Genomic DNA, 19,945 nt, shown 5'->3' with positions numbered 1-19,945 from the left:
TATTGATCGATCGGCGGCCTTGCATGCGGTTCCCATGATATCTAACTTGTGAAAATGTGTAATTCATGTATTTGCCGTTAGTGAAGATCTTTTAATTAATTAACTTGTTCAGTATACATCTATATATATATCAATATCCATATCTATATCTATATCTATCCCTAATACTAAAGAGGCAAAATTTCTGCCAACAAAAAAACATTCGTCCAACTTTACACAACACTAATCTCCGTTTCCAGCTCTCAGTCCAAATCAGATCCGTAACCACCAGCAGCAAGGCAAAGGCAGGACGTGCACGTCCACCGATGGCCCAGCCCACAAGACGTACGTCAATGAAGACAGGTTAGCATACAAGTCTAAACCTGTCCGTCTCTCTTGCATCGCCGGTTTGGCCAAAACGATATCACAGGGACTCAACAAATCATAGCGCACACACATCCCGAATCGTATACAAATTGTATCCCGAATCGAATAAAAGCAATCAATAAATCGAGCCACATCGACAAGAACTGCTCGTCTAGACGTCCACCGTAATTAGACCCCAATGCAGCCATCGGCTACTACCTTGACGGCCATGTGGTCGACATGAGGATGAGGGCCGCCGGGGAAGATGGGAAGAGGGCCACTGCACCGTTGATCGGCCGCCGTCCGGACTCTTTGGGATGTCGCCGCGCCTGGCAAGTCTCCCATCAGAGTATCGGACGTCCGCGCACCCCGCGACGCCGCCGGCCGTGCTTGCCGTCCGCGCCCCCCCGCGAGGCCACCGACCCGGACGTCTGCGTGCGCCTGGCGAAGTGGCGAAGCTGCAGCCCACCAGCCCGTCGCGATGCCGCAGCTGGCTGTCGGCCTTTGCTTCGGATCTAACTGGATTTGAGAACAGATATGGCATGGGGGAGGAAGGGAGAGGCAGGTGGTGACTTTCCGATGGGTGTCGACGCACGAGTACGAGTGAAGATGTGGCATGCGTGATAATGGTGGACCGTGGACGGTTGGGGTTCCAGGTGATTTTTTTTATGTGTTAACAAGTGGCCCCCCCTGTAATGCAAAGCTGCTTGGTAGACGCTTAAAAAAAAAGACTAATCTGATGGTGCTTAAATAATTCATACGATTAGAAATCCTCTTAAGCATCTTTTAAGCCCACAACGCATGGACTCTTTCAAAATCTATTTTTTGCATTAGAAAAAGTCACAACTTCTGATTCAATTGTAGGGCGCCGCTTCGAACGTCGGACGCTTGGGCGAGCAGTGATGCTGGGCTAGAGCGCCTGGCGTTCAAAAAATCAACTACCGCGCCCTGCCACATGTATGCGTTGTAAAGACCCTTAGATTTCAACATTATAGCACTAATAATAGCTATAGCCTACTGACAGAGGTCTCATATGGACCAAGTAGTCTAAATATACTGTGGTTGCCTAAGTATCATTCAAATAAAATCGTTTGTATTATGTGCTGCTATATTACTAGGGCACATTTCAATGCACTTAACAAATCAACAATTTTACAACTACTATATTCCAATTCTTAATGTCAATCTACCTAATATTAAAGTATTAACTGATCCTACACTCTTCCATGCCTGTATGAGTTAAAGTGTATAGACATCCTAAGATGACTCTGATTCGTGTCTATACGAGTTAGAGCAACATACATCATGTTATGGTATTCGATTCCAGAATAGATAAGAACAGACGACATAATTACAAAGCGGTCTAATTCCAAGTCTAACTGTCCGTGAAGTCTGATTAAAAAAAAATAGTGTACACTGTCGTTGAATAAATCTTCGAGCTATAAGTTATCCAGTTCACTATGAAATAATCTGTATATACCATTGCAACGTAGAAATTATAATTAAATATGTTTATGATTGTCAAAGAAAGTCATGCAACTCGGCATTTAACTGTAGCAACACATGCATGATGTGAAAATTAAATTTATGATATATTGACGTCTAAATATTTGTATGCTTTGCAACCAGCAAACAACGTATCAATATTATAATTCAATATATGGTTAACAAGACATTGTAATATTATTGCCAATATTAACTTATATTATGGAGGTCTCGTCGTCATCATAAAATAATTTATTAAATTTTATAGACAGAGCAAAACATAAATAAATAAATAAATATGTACTGTTTATGTCTTCGTTCCTCATAAACATTTGGTAGTTTTTTTCTCTCGTTGCAATGTTTGAGCACTTTTGCTAGTCTAATAATAAAGAGGCAAAATTTCTTACCACAATTTTTTTCGTCCTACTCTGATCTCTATTCGGATTCTGGTTTCTTATCCGGTTAATTTTTGGCACCTAAAATTTTCGTCCAACCTAATTAGGCAGTGGCCTTTCAGCCTAAGTAGCGCTCCGTTTGGTTTCGTTGTGTCGAGTCCGTTCCGCTATTTTTTTTTCTGTCCGTTTATTCTGACTCCGTCTAGGGTCCGTGCCCAACTACGGATTTGAGTCCGTGTGTTCCTCAGGCATGACCTTTTTTTGTTTTTTACTTTCCCAAATATCTCCTATTAAATAAATATAGAAAAATAATAAATGCAGGTCCTTATTAAACTATCGATACTTGGCTTTGCTTCGACTTTTCTGGTTTTGGTTTTTTTTTTTCCTTCCTTCGTCTATTTCCATTTATGTTCGATTTTCTTTTACGTTCTTTACCTCCGTGGTTTTTTGTTTTGGTTTATTTGGTTGCACCTTCTTGTTTTCCGTCTGTTTTCTCACTATGAGTTATTCCTTTTTTTCATAATAAAATATAAATAAATATGTTTTCCGTCTGTTTTCTCACTATGAGTTATTCCTTTTTTCATAGTAAAATATTCTTTACATGCCGGTCACGTCTAAGTCCGATTGGGTAAGAGATATTCTTTACATGAAATTATACATTCGGCATATCCTAACAGATTCTACGCAATCTTTAGGATGCCGCCGAGATGCCATGCGGCGTGCGCCAAGCTGTGTCGTGCGCCGCAAGCCTTCGTCTTGTGGGCTAGACCGTCCCTGTTGGTACGGACCATGTGTCCTACCGTGGGTACCTAGGGTTAGACCCTCCATAGCTAGTCCCCAAGCTCCTTGTATCCGCTTGGTGACGTTGTCTTGATCAAGTCCGAGCAGTTTGTCATGAAGCCAATCAGCTTGACTGATGATCCGAGCGGTGAAGATGAAAACCGACCTGCTTGACTGGTGGACAGGGCGATGAAGTCACTTGCCGATCAATTTAACTGACGTGCCGACCTGCGAGGCCAGCTACCGAGCAGTTTAGCTGACCAGCAAGCCTCAGACTTAGCCAAGTGAAGCTCACAAATAGGATGTAAGGAGCTCAACAGAAAATTTTGAGAATTCTTGGTCGGTGAAGTGTACACACTTAAGTGCCGTTTGCAGTGGCACCGATGACGCGGTCATCAGAGCAGAGCAGAGGCATTAAGTAATAAACTGGACGTAATCAAAGCACCATGTAGAAGAAACAGTACGTGCATCGCAAGGTGCATTGTACACAATGTAGTCCCCGAGCCTGAGATTAGGTGGAGAATACACCTAGTGTCAGGGGCTTGGAGAATAAGTAGCAGTCCCCGACGTAGCCGAAGAAAAAGGCAGTCCCCAGCATAGCCGAGAAATCAAGTCATCAAGAAATAGTAATTTCACCACAAGGTGAAGTGTACACACTTAGTCCCCAAACCTGCTACAAGATGAAGAATAAATCTTGTAGCAGGGTAAAAAAGCATGACTGATAGCCTACGCGAGCCATCGAATAACCATGGAGCAGTAAACGCAGCAAGGTGAGAAAACGGGTCACCCGTTGGTAGCTTCCTATCAAAGGAAAACAACGGCCTGTAAAACGACGCATTTAATGGATAAGGCAGAGAAGTCGGAGCAACACGCAATAACTACGGGTGAGCGCGTGCGCGTGGTGCAGCGAATGCATGAACTGGCGCGTGTGGTGCGGCATGGTTCCCCAAAAACCCTAGAGATGAAGGGGCGGGAGGGAACCGTTATAAGGCCCAGCCCACCCCCGGCGCGGCGCGGCGCACTCCTCCAGGTCATAGTAGCAGTTTGGACATTTCCACCCCCTTCTTGTTCGAGCAGCAACGCTTGGGCTGCCGCTGCTAGTTCTAGGGTTCCGCTGCTTCTGCCGCCACCCACATCTGTGAGTCCCAAGATCCAGATCTGAATCCATGGCGCCAAAGAGGAACCGCGGAGGTTCGAAGAAGGCGGCTCGCGAGGTCAGCCGCGATGAGGAGTGGGTGCGGTCGACGAGCAGCATAACGACGCTGAATAGCTTGGTGGTGCACGACGTCCTCCCTAACAAGGCAACCGTAGGATGGCGCCCGACGGCCGGTGAGGATTTCCCGACACCCCACACCAACGAGTTGGTAGTTTTTGAAGATTATTTCTTTCGTGGCTTTGGGGTTCCTATTCATCCTTTTCTTCATGGTCTAATTGCCTACTATGGCATCAGTCTTTGCAACCTGTCCCCAAACTCTATCTTGCACGTTGCCATCTTTATTCATCTTTGTGTGGCTTACCTTGGAATCCTTCCCCATTTTGATCTTTTTCGCCATTTTTTCTGTCTCAAAGTGAAAGGGGAAACTGGGTCCCGGGTGGTCGGAGGCGCTTATCTTCTGTTGTGGGACGGGATGGTGAGTTAGTACATCACCGTTCCACTGAACATGAGTGTGAAGTACTGGAACTCCATGTGGTTCTACATCAGGTAGGTGGAACCATATGTCCAATGTGATGTTGATCAGATCCCAGCGAGCAATGCGAGGTGGTCGGAGAGGCCCAACTCCAATGGCATGGAGCAAGTGAGAGGGCTCCTGACCCTATTGAACTACAAGAGGCTGACCCGTGAATTGCACGAGGAGATATAGCGGGATGAAGTCAAGCGTCGCATCGCGATGCTGTTCAACCTCTCGGTGCACACTACCGTCAAGGACCAACAAAGGGCTTTCAACATCACGAGCCTTCCCCTGGTGGTAATGATCTGTCCGACGTGTATGTGTCTCCATTTACATTTGAGCAATGTATTTACTCATGTTTTTGAAGATTCATGGGTAGGATCGAGCGGTGTACTTCTCCATCGCGCTGTCTGATGACTAGACGACCGCGGTTGATGCCCGGTCAAGTAGTCCCTAGCGTCAGTCCAGCTCGGGGGCTGGCGAGGAGAGGTCGGACGACACTGGAGGTGGATATGAAGATGAGCGGACCGCCTACATCCGTGAAAAGCTTCGAGGGAAACGGCTGGTTGAGGATGAGCTATCCCCGAAGAGGAAGAAAACATCTAGGTCCTCCCATCGTGAAGAGGGAGGAGTTAACATTAGGGCCTTGTTCCTCCCCGGTGGTGGGGGATGGTGGTGTCAGACTCGTCGGACGACGATGGAGCAGCGATGCCCCCTCATCTGACCACCGAGATGTCCCCTCCGGCTACTCGTGCTGGGGCAGAGACAAGGGGTGTGCACCGAGCCCAAGAGGCCACAGCCGCAATCCCTGAGACTGCTTAGACAACCCCTGTAGTGGTAGCTGGAGCTGGAGCCACCAGCCAAGTCCCCAAGCCTGCTCGGGTGACCCCGACGATAGCAGCCGAGGCCACCGGCCTGAGGAATTCTGAGATGCCAGGCGGCTCTGATACCGGATAGGGTGGCTCTGGGCGAGCGCATCGCTTCAGAATAGTTTGGCGTGAATCGCAGTTGTAAGTTGTTCTCTGTTAGCAATATCCTTCGAGTTTTTTTATTAAGTTTTGATGAAGTAATTCCTTGATGCGGTGCGGAGTCGACTAAAGAGCTGCATCCATCAGGTGACGACGATGGGCAGCGCGATGCGGAAATGGAAACTCCTGACGCCGAGCAAGAGCACACCCGGTTGCTCCTAGAATGGAGGAGCCACCGATCGCCAGGCTGACCTCCCCTGGTGGTGGAGCGCATGATGAAGGTGACCCTATAGGCGACAACAGGTATGCCAATTGGCTCTGCTAGAGCAGGAGCGGAGACCGTGGGGCATGCGCCAAGTGGTGCAGCACAAGGTCCTCCCATGGCCGTAAAGCACGCGACGCCCGTGGCATCACAGGCAATGGAGATAGGCCCCGTATGTCCTGTCTGGGCACAACAACGTTCAAGGAGGTCTCCTCCGAGGATAGCTGCTGCAGAAGTTGAAGAAATTCCACGGGAACCCACCTGGCCTCCTTAGGTCTTCCGCACAGTTCTCCTGCATGGCAACGAGTTTGACAAGCTAGAAGAAGAGGAAGCGAGCACAGAGGTGAAGAGGTTGAGGGCCGACCTATCGGCGATGGTGGCCTAGATTGAAGTAAGTCGAAAACAATCTTGTTGTTGTGTTCGTATTAAGATAATAAGATGTATGATTTGACCATTCGCTTCCGTAGGGTGTAATGAAGACGTCCGAGCACCGGCGACGGCACCTGGATGAAATGGCTCCTGTTCTTGTGGAGAATGAGAGGCTGCAGTTGTCGGTAACTGACCTCAAGGCAAGGCTGACCAGAACACGCCACCAAGAGGAAGATCTGTAGGTGAAGGTCCTAGCGCTGGAGGAGCACCAGGCGCTTGAAGGGGAAAACCGGTCGCTGACCGAGCGACTTAGCCGTAGCATCCACCAGCAGAAAGGTATGGTCCTAGGTCTTGCTTTGTTGATGCTTAGCGTCGTGAGTTGTAATTCGCCTTGTTAAGACTTGGAGACAGAGCTCGTCCTTTCCCGCGAGGCCGTCGCTTAACTCCAAAAGAAGAAGGAAGAGGCGGAGGAAAAAACCGAGAGGATCACCGTGGATCTTGAACGTAAGTACATCTTAAGTTGAAACCATTCTTGCAGCGTTAGGAGCATGATTTATAATGCGTCTACGGTGTTGCAGAGTACCGGTATAATGCACAGGCACAATTCAAAGTGTTCGGAGAGCAGGTGAAGGCCCAGGAGGAGAAACTAGAGGCAGTAGTTGTGGGGATAAAGCCCATGCTGGACTGCATCAGCTTCAAACCGCCTGAGCGAACCGTGCTGCTGCCCAGTGACAGGCCTCCATGACCGATTCTGAATCGGTGCCAGGAGGCCTAGAAGGACTTCAAGGCATTCACCCACAGCGCCGCCCATTCTACTGTCGTACACGCGCTTGTAGTACTCCTGTCACACTATCCTTCAGTGAGGCCTGAGGTGATAATGACCGGCTACGCCTGAGGGACAAGTGCAGCAGAGATCATGAAGCTGGAGGACGAGGCGGAGGAAGCAGTAGGGAAGCTCGCTGGAGATGTCGACCTGTTCAGTGAATAAGGGAACAATACCCAGTAGGTCCGGAAACAACATTTTGTATGAAAATGCCGTGCAAAGTTGCTGAACAGTTAGCGTAGACACTAAGTGTCATTTTGGAGTTCGTTTAATTCACATGTTAGATATGAGTTATATGCTTTCCAATTAGTTCTATACCATGTCATCAGCCTTGACTAGTCTCCAAGCTCTATAGTGCGAAGTGGCTGGCACTTGTATACGCGTAAGAGAAGGAAACGTCATTAGGGAGCCATTGCTGACTGTCCATAGCGTAGAGCGTGGCTCATGCACGCGTAGGAGGAAGTTGAGGCTAGGGCTGCTTCTGGATGCCATGGAAAAGAATGTGGCTGGTCTGCGTGTGGAGCGGAGGGTACGTGGGAGATGTTACGCATGGAGAGTTGGCGAATAACGCAATGTGGAGACGTTTTAGGTATGGTGAGTGATCGGAGAGTTAAATTATGGCGACGAAACTAGAGAACACATGGGGAAGAAATACAGTGAAATACAGAGAACATAATCAGAGAGCACAATTGGTGCAAACTTTATTGAATCGTCAAATATGCAGAAATACATATCTGTAGTAGAACGTTTCAAGGATAGAAACACCTAAGGAGCTTGATGTGCCAGGAGTTGGGGATGTCGACCCCTTTAGAATCGCATAGCCTGTAAGATCCTGGTCGGGTGACCTCTTTGACGATGAAGGGTCCCTCCCAATGCGATGAAAGCTTATGTAGGCCGTTGGTCTTCTATTTACGGCGGCGTACCAGGTCGCTGACCATGAAGGATCGCTCATGGATGTTGTAGTTGTAATATCTCCATAGGCCCTCTAGATACTTGGTTGTACAGACACATGTAACTAGGCGCTCTTTTTCAAAGCGATCAACATCTTCTTGACGGGTATTAATCGACTGTTCTTCATTGAAATTCTCAACCTGAGGTGCTCGAAAGGCAATATCAGCTAGCAAGACAGCCTCCGAGCTATACACCAAGTACGGGGAAACACCGGTGTTATGACTAGTCTAGGTCCGGAGTCCCTGTCAATTCCTTCAGCCATCTGCTCATGTGCTTCTCGTCTTTCTTGTACATTCTCTTTTTGAGAGCATCTAAGATCATGTCGTTTGCCCGTTCGACCTGGTCATTAGCTCTAGGGTGGGCAACCAAGATATATTTGACAGAGATGCACCAGCCTTCATAGAAATCCTAGAAGTCATTACTAGTGAAAGTAGAACCCAGATCAGTTATGATGCTATTTGGCAAGCCAAAGAGATGCATGATGTCCTCAAACAGCTCGGTTGCCTTCTTTGTGGTTGTGGTGACAAGGGACTTGTACTCGATCCACTTGGAGAACTTATCAATGGCGACATATACGTATTTGAAGCCTCCCAGAGCTGGCTTGAAAGGCCCGATCATCTCTAGCCCCCAGCATGTAAAGGGCCAAGATGCGGGGGATGGTATGAAGGGCTTGAGCTGGCACATGTATCTGCTTGGCGAAAAATTAGCAACCCTCACAATGCCGAACGAGCGCTTCAGCATCTGCCACGGCGGATGGCTAGTAAAAACCAGCTCAGAAAGCCTTGCCGACCAGATTTCTAGAGGCTACATGGTTGCCACTTGAGCCAGCATGGATCTCGAGCAGTAACTTTTCTCCCTCTTCCTAGGAGATGCACTTCTACAACAGCTCTTCCTTGGTGTTCTTCCACATTAGCTTGCCATCGACTAATACATAGTGCTTGCTATGATGAATGAGTTGTTCCATCTCGGTTCTGTTGCTTGGGACCTCAGCTACGGTAAGATACTTGATGAACTGCTCTCTCCAATCAAGGCTAGGAGTAGGCACCGCCTGGACTAACAGCTCAAAGGGGGGTGTTTCGCCGACTGGCTGCCCTTCTTTGATGGATGGCGTCAACAAATCTTAAACAAACACACCTGCTACGACTTCAGCTCTAGATGACCCTAGTTTAGACAAGCGGTCGACTGCTTGATTAGTGTCTAGAATGACATGATGATACTCGATGCCATAGAATTTCCCTTCCAATTTTCTGATCTCGGTGCAGTAAGCGTCCATCTTCTCGCTAGTGCAGGACCAGTCCTTGTTGACCTAGTTGATGGCCAGGGTAGAATCGCCGAACACCATGAGGCATTTTATGCTAAGTTCAGCGGCGATACAGAGGCCATGGAGAGCTACCTCGTATTCGGTGATGTTATTGGAGGCCAGAAAATGGATTTGAAGAACATAGCGGAGCTCATCCCCGGAGGGGGTAATAAACAACACGCCTACACCAACGCCGTCAATGTTGAGCGTGCCATTGAAGTACATCTTCTAATGCTCAGGGCAATCAGCTAGTATAGGCTCTTGGACTTCAGTCCATTCAGCGATAACTGCTAGAACTTGCGACTTAATGGTAGGTCGGCTCCTAAACTCAATGGAGTAGGTGCCGAGCTCGATCGCCCATTTGATAATGCGGCCGCTGGCTTCTTTGTTGCATAGGATATCACCGAGGGGGAATTCGGTGACCACGAGAATCTTGTAATACTCGAAGTAATGGCGGAACTTGCAGGATGTGATTAGGACTACGTACAACAGCTTTTGGACCTAAGGATACCAAGCCTTGGACTCATTCAGGACTTCACTGATGAAGTAAATAGGTCATTGGACCTTATACGCATGCCCAGTCTCCTCGCGCTCGACGATGATAGCCATGCTAACAACCCGGGACGTCGCGGCGATGTAGATCAATAAAGTCTCATCGAATTGAGGCGCCGTTATAATTGGAGACGAAGTCAGGAACTATTTGAGCTCAGCGAAGGCCTTATCGGCCTCCTCCGTCCACTCAAAATGCTCATTAGCCTTCAGCAACTTGAAGAAGGGGAGACCTTTCTCACCCAATAGCGATATGAAGCGTCTTAGGGCCGCCATGCATCCTGTAAGCTTCTGTACGTCTTTGACGTAGATCGAGCGTTTCATCCTTGTGACAGCTGAGACTTTCTCAGGGTTCGCCTCGATCCCCCGAGCGCTGATGATGTATCCCAGAAGAATACCGGATGGGACACCGAATATATACTTGGTGGGATTCAGTTTCCATCAGTATTCTTTAAGGGCTTTGAACGTTTGCTCAAGGTCGGCGATGACATTATCGGCGGTTTTTGACTTAACTACTACATCATCGATGTAGGATTCAACGTTATGGCCTATTTGATCTTTAAGGCAACATTGGATGGCTCTCTGATACGTCGCACCAGCATTTTTGAGTCCGAAGGACATGGTGGTGTAACAATAGGCGCCGAACGGCGTAATGAAGGACGTTTTGATCTGGTCCTCCTTTGAGGAGATCTAGTGATAACCAGAATAGCAATCTAGAAAAGAAAGCAGTTCGCAAGTGGTGGTGGAATCAACGACCTTGTCGAAGCGAGGGAGACCGAAGGGATCTTTAGGGTAGTGTTTGTTGAGATCGGTGTAATCAATGCACATTCTCCATTCTTTATTCTTTTTTTTTTGAACGAGCACTAGATTAGCCTGCCACTCAGGATGATACACCTCTTTGATAAATCCGTCTGCTAGAAGATGGTTTAGTTCTACCCTAATAGCCTCCTTCTTGTCCTATGTGAAATGTTGGAGGTTCTGCTTGATCGGCTTGGCGGTTGGCGAGACATGTAAGGAGTGCTCGATCAACTCCCTTGGTACCCTAGGCATGTCTATAGGTTTCCATGCAAACATATCTATGTTGGTACGTAGGAAGCTAATGAGCGTCTCTTCTTATTTGGGGTCTAGATGGGCCCCAATCTTCATGGTCTTGATTGGATCGGCGAGGCTGAGGCTTACTTCATTGGTTTCGGGGGCCTTGGTAGCTTTCCAAGGTGTCTCCATCACCGAGATCTCTTGGTCTTCTTCGGGCACCTTCTTGGATTCGGTGAGGCAGGCTTCCATGCGCGCGGAGACATCGAAGGCTTCAGCGAGAGCGAGACTCTCCTTCTCGTAGTCATAGGCGACAATGAGGTTGGCCTATAGGGAGAGGACTCCTTCGGGCATTGGCATCTTCAGCACTAGATAAGAGTAGTGTGGTACGACCATGAACTTGGTGAGTGCCTGTCGACTAAGAATGACATGGTAGGCGATGTCGAAGTCATCGACCAGGAAGGTGATGTACTTGATACAAAACATGTCAATGGTGCCAAACTATACGGGCAGCGTAATCTCATCGAGGGGCTGAGATGCCATGCCTAGGACGATCCCCTATAACGGAGAGTCGATGGCAGTGAGGTCTTGCTTAGACAAGCCTAGCTCCTTCAAGTCGCTGGCGAAGAGGATATTGAGGGCACTCCCTCTATCGACTAGGACCTTCGTGAAGCGCACCTTCTGTATTATAGTGTCCAGAACAAGCAGAAAGCGTCTAGAGTAAGGAATCTCCACCCACTGGTCAGCCCTAGTGAACGTGATGGGCTAATCTGACCAGGGGAGGTATCTGGGATCGACAATGGTGTTGGTAGCCTTGATGGCTAGAACCCACCGAGAGGTGAGCTTCTAGTCACGCCTGTTCTTGGAGGCTACTCGACCCCTAAAGATCATATGGATGGTCTTGCTGGGGTCTTCGAAAACACCGCCCGCATCCCTACGGGGCTCGCGATCCTTGCCCGTGTCGTCATCGCGGTCATCGAGCTTCTTATTTTGCTCTTCAAGTAGGGCCCTGGCAAGGCCCATACACTCCCTCGTGGTGTGCTTCGTGCCCTTATGGATGGGGCACGGGCCGTCGAGCATCTTGTCGAACTGCGCGTTGTAATTGCGCTTGGCACGAGGCTGCTCAATAGAGCTGATGAAGCTGTTAGGTCGGCGGCGTTGCAACTACCTGGGTTTGGAGCTCTTGGGTCTATCATGGCGGTCGTGATCGTTAGGACGGTGCTCGCGGTCATTGCGATGCCGGTCGCAGTCGTTGTTGCGCTAGTCATCATGGCAGTCATCGTCATAGCGCGTTGGGCGATCGGTCCGGGGAGCCTAGATGACTTCCTCTTTATGGCATAGTTCGGCCTCTTCAGCATTAGTGTACTGGTTGGCCATTTGGAACATCTCACCAATCAAAGCCAACGGCTTCCTGTTGAACTTCCTTCGGAGCTTGTCATGATGATAGAGCCCACGGACAAAACAGATGGTCATTTTAGCCTCGAGGATGTTAGGAATCCAGTTCCTAATTTATGAGAAACGCCTGACGTAGCTCCAAAGGGTCTCTCATGTCCTCTGGTAGACCCTCGTCAGGTCGTGCTTTGTTGCCGGTTGCTCGTAGGTTGCTTTGTAGTTTTCAATGAACATTCTCTTGAGGTCATCCCAAGAGTCAATGATGTCCGGCTAGAGGCTTGTGATCTAGTTCATAGCGGCGGCTGGAGCATAACTGGCAAGCAATTTGCCATCACATCGGTGTCACCACCATCGGCTCAAACAACGATGGCATAACTTGTCAGCCACTGCTTGGGGTTGGCATGGCCGTTGTACGGTTGGACCCCATAGATCTTGAAGTTTACAGGCCACTACACAGTGAGGAGCCTTGTCATGAAAGCTCACGGGTCGTTAGTGACAATGGCAGCGTCATCTGCTTGTGGAGCGACGGTGGCTACAACTCGTGGAGCGGCGGCAGCATCGGTAGTAGGACAGATGGCAGGATGAGCATTGTTGTCGGTGATGGGTCAGGAGGCGTTGCTAGAGTTAGCTAGCTCAAGTGGTTGAAGAGCGGCCTCAGGATTGCCCCATTCTTGGTCATATTCTTGATGATGAAGGATTTCGCCCTCGTGGCGCGAGTAGCGATTCCTGTCGATGCGACGATGAACATCGTGGAGCTGGTTGAGGTGGCCTCAAATGTCTCCACCATGAGGCTAATTGACCTCCTAGTTGACATTAGGGTTAGTGTTACGCGGTGGGTCGCCTAGGTTGATGATGTAGTTGCCTCTCGCCCCGCTGAAGATAGGGGCCGCCAGCCTAGAAACAGCTTCCACCTAGTCAATGGGAGCGAGCCCGCCTTGACCTTCCAGAACAGTTCGACCCAGCGGAGTGAGACAGAGCTTGATTTTTGTGAATTTCAAGGACCTAGACCGCCATTGCTTTGAGCATGGTGGTGGCCTTAGCGAGCTCGGGAGTCTGCTGGAGCCTACTAAGCTCATTCATGGCCACGACGAGGTTGGCACTCGGCGTTGGCTGGACCTCATGTCCGTCGACCTAAATGAACTCATCGCCAAGGTTACGAGCGATGTAGCGGCCTCTCTGCTGGTCGGCGTCTCCACCACAAATGGTCGTGCTGTCCCCGACGTTTGATGCAGCCACGACGACATCTGCTTCCCTATGACATCAAGTGCGGTCGGCATTCCTTCCTTCTCGGATGGCGCACTGGGAATTGGTTTCCCCATCCCGAGGGGGCCTATCATAGCTGATCATGAAGAGTTCCCTAGGAAAGCACCTGGGCGGAGATGGAGCCTCAACGAGGATGTCAGTGATGGTCTCGGTGATGGTCTTTGTGGAATCCTCGGACTCGGCACCTGGATCCTCCTGCAAGATGGGGAGTATGGAGTCATTGTTGAGCTAATGAATCTGCACCATGTTGATTGTGGGTGCAAACTGGTCGGCGATGGGTAGATCGAGCTAGGAGAGTGGATGGACGTGACCGATCTAGTCGGCATAAAGATTGTGCAAGGCGTCTTGGTAGACGGCAGCCGCGTTGGCCAACCCGTAGGGCTAGGCAGCTATGGAGTCTTGTGCTAGAGCTTCTTATCCGGCCATAGGTGGATCAGATCCAGAGAGAGGTTGGCGTTGCACCATACGCCCCATCAGAGTCGCTGTGATGGTCAGATCTATATCATGCTACCTCAGGTAGCGCGATTGAGTAGAACGCTTGGTGCGAACCATCATGAAGTGCTAGAGCGGCGAAAACTCATCGTCATGAGAAGACTGATCCATGATCGACTCTACGAGCGACAAGCACTTAGCTAGCTTTTGATCGACCCGATCTATAGAAGAGATAAGATCATCCTGCTGGATAGGCTTTCTTGGCTAGCGTGGCGCCAATGGATGAGTTGTCGGAGAAGAAGGTGACCCCAGGAGAGATCCCGAGATCGGATCTACTGATGTAGTAGCTGATACGATTGGCGTAGGATTGCCCTGCACCGGCTAGATGATTTCCCCATCGTCGTTAGCATTGATGACCCAGGTGATGGATCCGACCGTGAAGGATTGGCCAGGGCTGGGAGCGAACGGAGAACTTAGAAGACGTACCATCTGGCTTGCCATGGATCAAGCGCACACCACTACCTGACGCACCAACTGTCGACAAAAGATGCTTTGTAGTCCACCGACGGGGCTACCCAGGATGGTAGATTGATCGGAGAGGTAAGCAACATCAGGAGCGAGATGGTGACAAGACACAAGATTTATACAGGTTCAGGCCATTAGCTTGACGTAATACCCTAATCCTATGTCCTGTCGATTTGTATTGGCTATCATATATGATTGCACATGTTTTGAGGGGGTCCCCTACACGCCTTATATAGCTCCAGGGGTAGGGTTACATGCCGATCAAGTCTAAGTTCGATCGGGTAAGAGATATTCATTACATGGAATTATACATTTGGCATATCCTAACAGATTCTATGTGATCTTCAGTATGCTGTCGAGATGCCTTGCGGCGTGCGCCGAGCTGTGTTGTGTGCCGCAAGCCTTCGTCTTATGGGCTGGCCTGTCCCTGTTGGTACAGCCCATGTGTCCTGCCGTGGGTACCTAGGGTCAGACCCCCCACACTCGGGCTAGCCCCGCCTGTTAGACGTAGCGTGCTTTTTGGGCTGACTCAGCACGAATAACAGCCCATAGTGCCATGCCTAGGCCATCGGCCAGGCACGAAGCCCACGGAGAGGCACGACCCGACAGCACGCCGGGCCCTGTCATGCTGTGCCTTTATCGAGACATGCCTGGCATGGGCCCATGCCATGCTGGGCTGGGCCGGCCCGTAGCCCATCTATAAGTATACATCCCTCTGTCCCAAAATAAACCCAACTTACGCTTATATTATGAAAGTATATTCCACGATCTATATAAGGGGCTTGGTATAAATCCAGGCGTCTGATTTTTTTCTAACCTTTTATGCGATGTCATCTTCCTCCCTTGTGCTTCCCCGCTGCTGCCCCACCTAGCCTAGCTCCGCACAGCGTCCACAACGCCTCTGCTACCGTCCTACCACCTTCGACCAAGGCCACCTTAACCTTGAACCCAATGCTTCAGAACCGATGTGAGCGCCCCCGCCTCCACCACATCCCAAGCTCCGACGGCATCCATGCCGCCTCCGCTACTACCATAAACCATGGCCACCACTAAATCGAGCTTCTCCATTAGATATGGCGTCAGCCCCCCCCACATCCACCACCTCTCAGGCTCCAGCGGCGCACCGCTGCCTCCGCCACAGCCCACCGCCGCCGCCACGCCAATTAGTATGTCTCCTATTCTTCTTCTACGGCCGTCGCCTCTGCCACCTGCTCTTGCCAACTGGATGTCTCCCACCACCCGCTCGGTGGCGCCCCTACCGCCGAGCTCGTCGCCGGTCAACCCGCTGCCACCACCGTTCTGGCTAGCCTCCCCCAAACCCATCCTTCTAAGCCCGAAAACAACAAATCCTTTCCCCAACCCCGCAACCAAAACCAAAGGAGGAAGAAGAAAGCGTCGCCTGAAATCTTGCTAGAAATTAGGTGACTGAAGTCTAGGAAATGTGTCTATATAATGATGCTTATTACACATCATGAATACTAATAATTCTGTGTATAATTTTTTTGTCAAACTTAAAAAGGTTTGACTCCTCAATCGATAAGTAAGATGTGCATTTATTTTGGGACGGAGTGAGTACATGACATGCTATAAACCGAGATACTCGTCTGTCAAACAAGGTCAACAAGTTGATATGAATGGGATGTTTGGTTTGAGGCATGGGGTGCTATATTATCTACTCATTTATCTTTTCTTCAGTGTTTATAGTCGACTAAAATGAGTTGGTTTATCACCAACCTAGTACCTAATACTAAATGAGGTAATTCATCATGAGTTAATCTAATGAACCTCAAACCAAACATGAAGTGATCATAGAGAACTAGCAATGCTCTTCTATAAGATGTTTGGTTTAAGGAATCACCCCGTTATAGTTGATGGTGCATCATGAGCCCTTCCATAAAATTTAGTTGAAGTCTTTCACAAGAGGGGACGAGGAAGGGATAATAACATATGAGACTGTCTCAAAAACCTTATCTACGACTGCTCTTAGTCTTCTAATATAAATCTTCCTCGCAAGAGGATGTATATGATGTTGTGGATGGCTTGTTTCCTCCGATTTTTCTTCTCCCCTTATGTTCTCCACGACGTGGTGTGACAGAAAAAAAAATTGGGCCTCATGAACTAGAAATTAACCGTCTATCTTTTTGTGTGGTGCGCCATTTTATTTGCTTTTCAAGGGGCCCCATAACAAGCCAACAAAGCGCAAAACTAAAGGTGTGTTTGTCTCCGCTTATTTCATGGTGGCGGCAACGAGAATCGAAGAATCTTGCCAAATATCTTGCGGTAATCATGTTTCCGCCGACTATCCATGAAAAGAAAAATCGAGGAATGATGAATTGACCATGGAGTCACGCCTCGACTATCAGTTCCAAACAGGGCCTAATAAATCTTTGTCAACATGAGAAGTTTCTCTCTTACGTATTTTTGTGCTTGTTTGGTAGAACTTCTACTCCTAATTATGTGAGAGAAGTGATTCTATGCTTAAATGGATTCTCTTGGATTGTCTATATATAAATGTGATTCTATGCAAGAAGTGAATCAGGAGATCCTATTTTTTTTAGCTTTCAGTCTCGTAGTTCATTTTAGAAAATTACTTCACGGAATTAGTATTAGAATCACTTCTATGAAAAATATGGTTTCACAGAGCTCATCATGGATTTAGTTTGGAACCTGTTCTGGGAGCCCTGCAAAACATGTGTGCTATATGCGCTTCAGTTTGGCCCCATAGGAGCAATGACAATAGGGATGAAAACGGTATGGAAATATCCGTACCAAATCACATCGTTTTCTATATTTTATCCGATCGAATTCGTATTTTCGGATAAATTTAAATTTAGTTTGAAATTTAGAACATCAAATTTGAAATCAGAACGAAAACGGTTTTGACATTCTTTCGACCGTTTTCTACATTTCTACTTTTAATTCGGAATTCGAATTTGAAATTTGGTTTAAACCAAATTTGGCCCGCTAGAAGTCCAGCCTTAGAAAAATTATATCTTTTTCATATGACCTCGGATGAAGATGTTTTTTATATAAAAATTATAGCTCTCTACGAGATCTATAACTATCTAGTTTTTAGTTTTTTCATTTGAGATCTTTAAGATGTTCAAAAAAAAATTAAACAAAGTTTTAACGGTATATTAATCGCGTACCAGCGTTTGTTGCCTTAGAAAAATCATATCTTTCTTAATACATTTTAAGAAAGTTGTAGGACTTATTAATTATTATATTATTTACTTGTTAATTGTTATGCACTTGGTCCTACGGGTTCCGTATTGATTTTTCGTATACCGACTGCGTTCGACATAATTCCGCTCGAATTAGTTCGTTTTCAAAATTCTCGATATTCCGTAAGTTCGTATTCGTTTTTGTGTCCGACTTTACTGCTTTCGCTTTCGCTTTCGTTTTCATATTCAAATGTAGAAGTAGAAAACGGCTTAGAGTTTTTCGACCGTTTTCATCCCTGATGACGACGCTGCCAATGAAAGGGCGAAGCTCACATCCAAGGGCGGTTATTGTATTTATCCATATTTTCACATATTGGAGAGCTCACTAGTTTTAGTTTTGTCTGGGTAAACTATTATGCACCCCCTCTGTCACACAGAGAATGACATTATAGGATTTGTAGCATAAATTAAGGATCCGACAAAATGATTTAGGTACCCTTTAAAAAAATACTAGCAGACGTACAGTTTGGATACCCTTCACAATGTCTCTCTTTGATGGCAAATTTTCAATGCTTCCAGGTCTTTGGTTATGGGACGAAAGTGGTACATTATGTTGAGCTCTTAGCAGCCATGTTCCCATGGTCTAAATTTCTCGCATTAAGATTGCATCCTTTGCGCAAATCGAAAGTGCGTCTGATGGACTGCGCACAAACACGTAGGACGACTTTTTCATCCTCGCCGTTTGCTCCCGCCCGCATGTATATTAAAAAAAAACTTATCTATTCGCTTTCTCCTCCCTATCTTTACCCCTTCCGCGCTCCTCATACCTTACCGCAGTGCACCAACGCCCCGCGTCCTCCCTCACCCCGACATCCTCACCGGGAGCCCCCAATGCCTGCAGATCCGGCGGCCCTCTCCCCCACCCCGGCGAGATCCATGGAGCACGAGCGAAATCCACTCGCCTCCGGCGAGATCCATGGAGGTGGCGCGGCGGTGTTGCAGGGGAGTGGGCGGCTCTCCCCCACCCCGGCGCGACGCCCTCCCCACCCCGGCAGCGCTCTCTCTCTCACCCCAGCGACCGAGCTCCCCCCACCTCGGCGGCTATGGCGCTCCCCGCCCCCCATCTCCCACCATCGCCTCTGACCCAAGCCCGGTGGCGGTGGCGGTGGTGGTGGTGGTGCTCGCGCGCAGCCGCTTGCCGCCGGCTCCCACCCCATCGGCCGAAATCAACCGGCCCAGACCTCTCTCCTCCTATGTTGCAAATGTATGTTTCAATTGTTTTAGACGTTTCAGAGGCATGTTGCAATTGTTTCATATGGACATTGCAAGAGTAGATCGGGGGATGTTGCACATGTTGCATATGTTGAATGTGTTTTCAGAGGCATGTTACAAACGTTTGTTCAAACAGTTTCATCTGTTTCCAAACATACGTTGCAAGCGTTTTGATATGGATGTTGCATATGTTTTCACACATATGTTGCATCTAAAATGTTTCATCTGTTTCAGTCTTCTGTTGCAGTAAGTGTTTTCATGTTGCAAGTTATAAGTGTTCTATCTGGATGTTGCATATGTTTTCACACATATGTTGCCAGTGTATATTCCAGATGTTTCATCTGTTTCAGGCGTATGTTGCATTCAAGTGTTTCATGTTGCACGTGTTTCCTGCTGTTCGGAGAGTCAAGGGGCGCCGAAGAATGAGGCGCGGTGGGCCGGTGGACGCGGCGCGCTGAGGGCCGACGATCGGGGGCACGACGAGGGGGGTTGAACAGATGGGGATAGGGGCGAGCGGCGAGGTGCGCCTGCGGGGGCAGGGCGAACGGATGGGGATGAGGGCGGGGGTGCGCGGATGGGGGTGGGTCAGGCATTAGGGCGGGCTTGTCAGGCGTGCGAGCGGGTGTCCGATGGAATTCATCCCCATCAGACGTCCGTGCGCTAGCATTTCCCTTGCGCAAAGAGAGAGAATGTTGAAATTATTTTATTTTGCCTATATGTCCAACAGTTTTCATGTAAAAATTTAGCCCTTAGAAAATACATATTCTTTTAATAAATGAAATATTTATACTCTCCTCATTTCAAACTATAAGACATTTTAATTTTTTAAATATATAATTTTTACTACATATTTAAATATATATCATATCTAGTAGATACCTAATAAAAACAATGTACTCCTATCTTAGAAAGAGATTATATTGTCTTATGAAGGCTACATTTGCATTTCCACGTAACCGCTGTTGGTT

The 19,945-nt window shown here is 48.1% G+C and overlaps 1 long non-coding RNA gene across 1 annotated transcript; it reads left to right on the top strand.

Moving 5' to 3' along the window:
* The first annotated feature begins 5,401 nt into the window (after nt 1–5,401).
* On the top strand, nt 5,402–7,223 carry LOC136535375 (uncharacterized). Its single transcript, XR_010778983.1, has 4 exons — nt 5,402–5,685; nt 5,791–6,296; nt 6,373–6,778; nt 6,853–7,223. It is a non-coding gene; the product is annotated as an uncharacterized lncRNA (long non-coding RNA).
* Nucleotides 7,224–19,945: the final 12,722 nt, after the last annotated feature.

The sequence above is a fragment of the Miscanthus floridulus genome, unplaced genomic scaffold (genome assembly GCF_019320115.1).
Source record: "Miscanthus floridulus cultivar M001 unplaced genomic scaffold, ASM1932011v1 os_2732_2_3, whole genome shotgun sequence".
In the NCBI taxonomy this organism is placed as follows: Eukaryota; Viridiplantae; Streptophyta; class Magnoliopsida; order Poales; family Poaceae; genus Miscanthus; species Miscanthus floridulus.
Note: the sequence above shows the minus strand (reverse complement) of the source record. Positions and strands in the feature narration are given on the sequence as shown.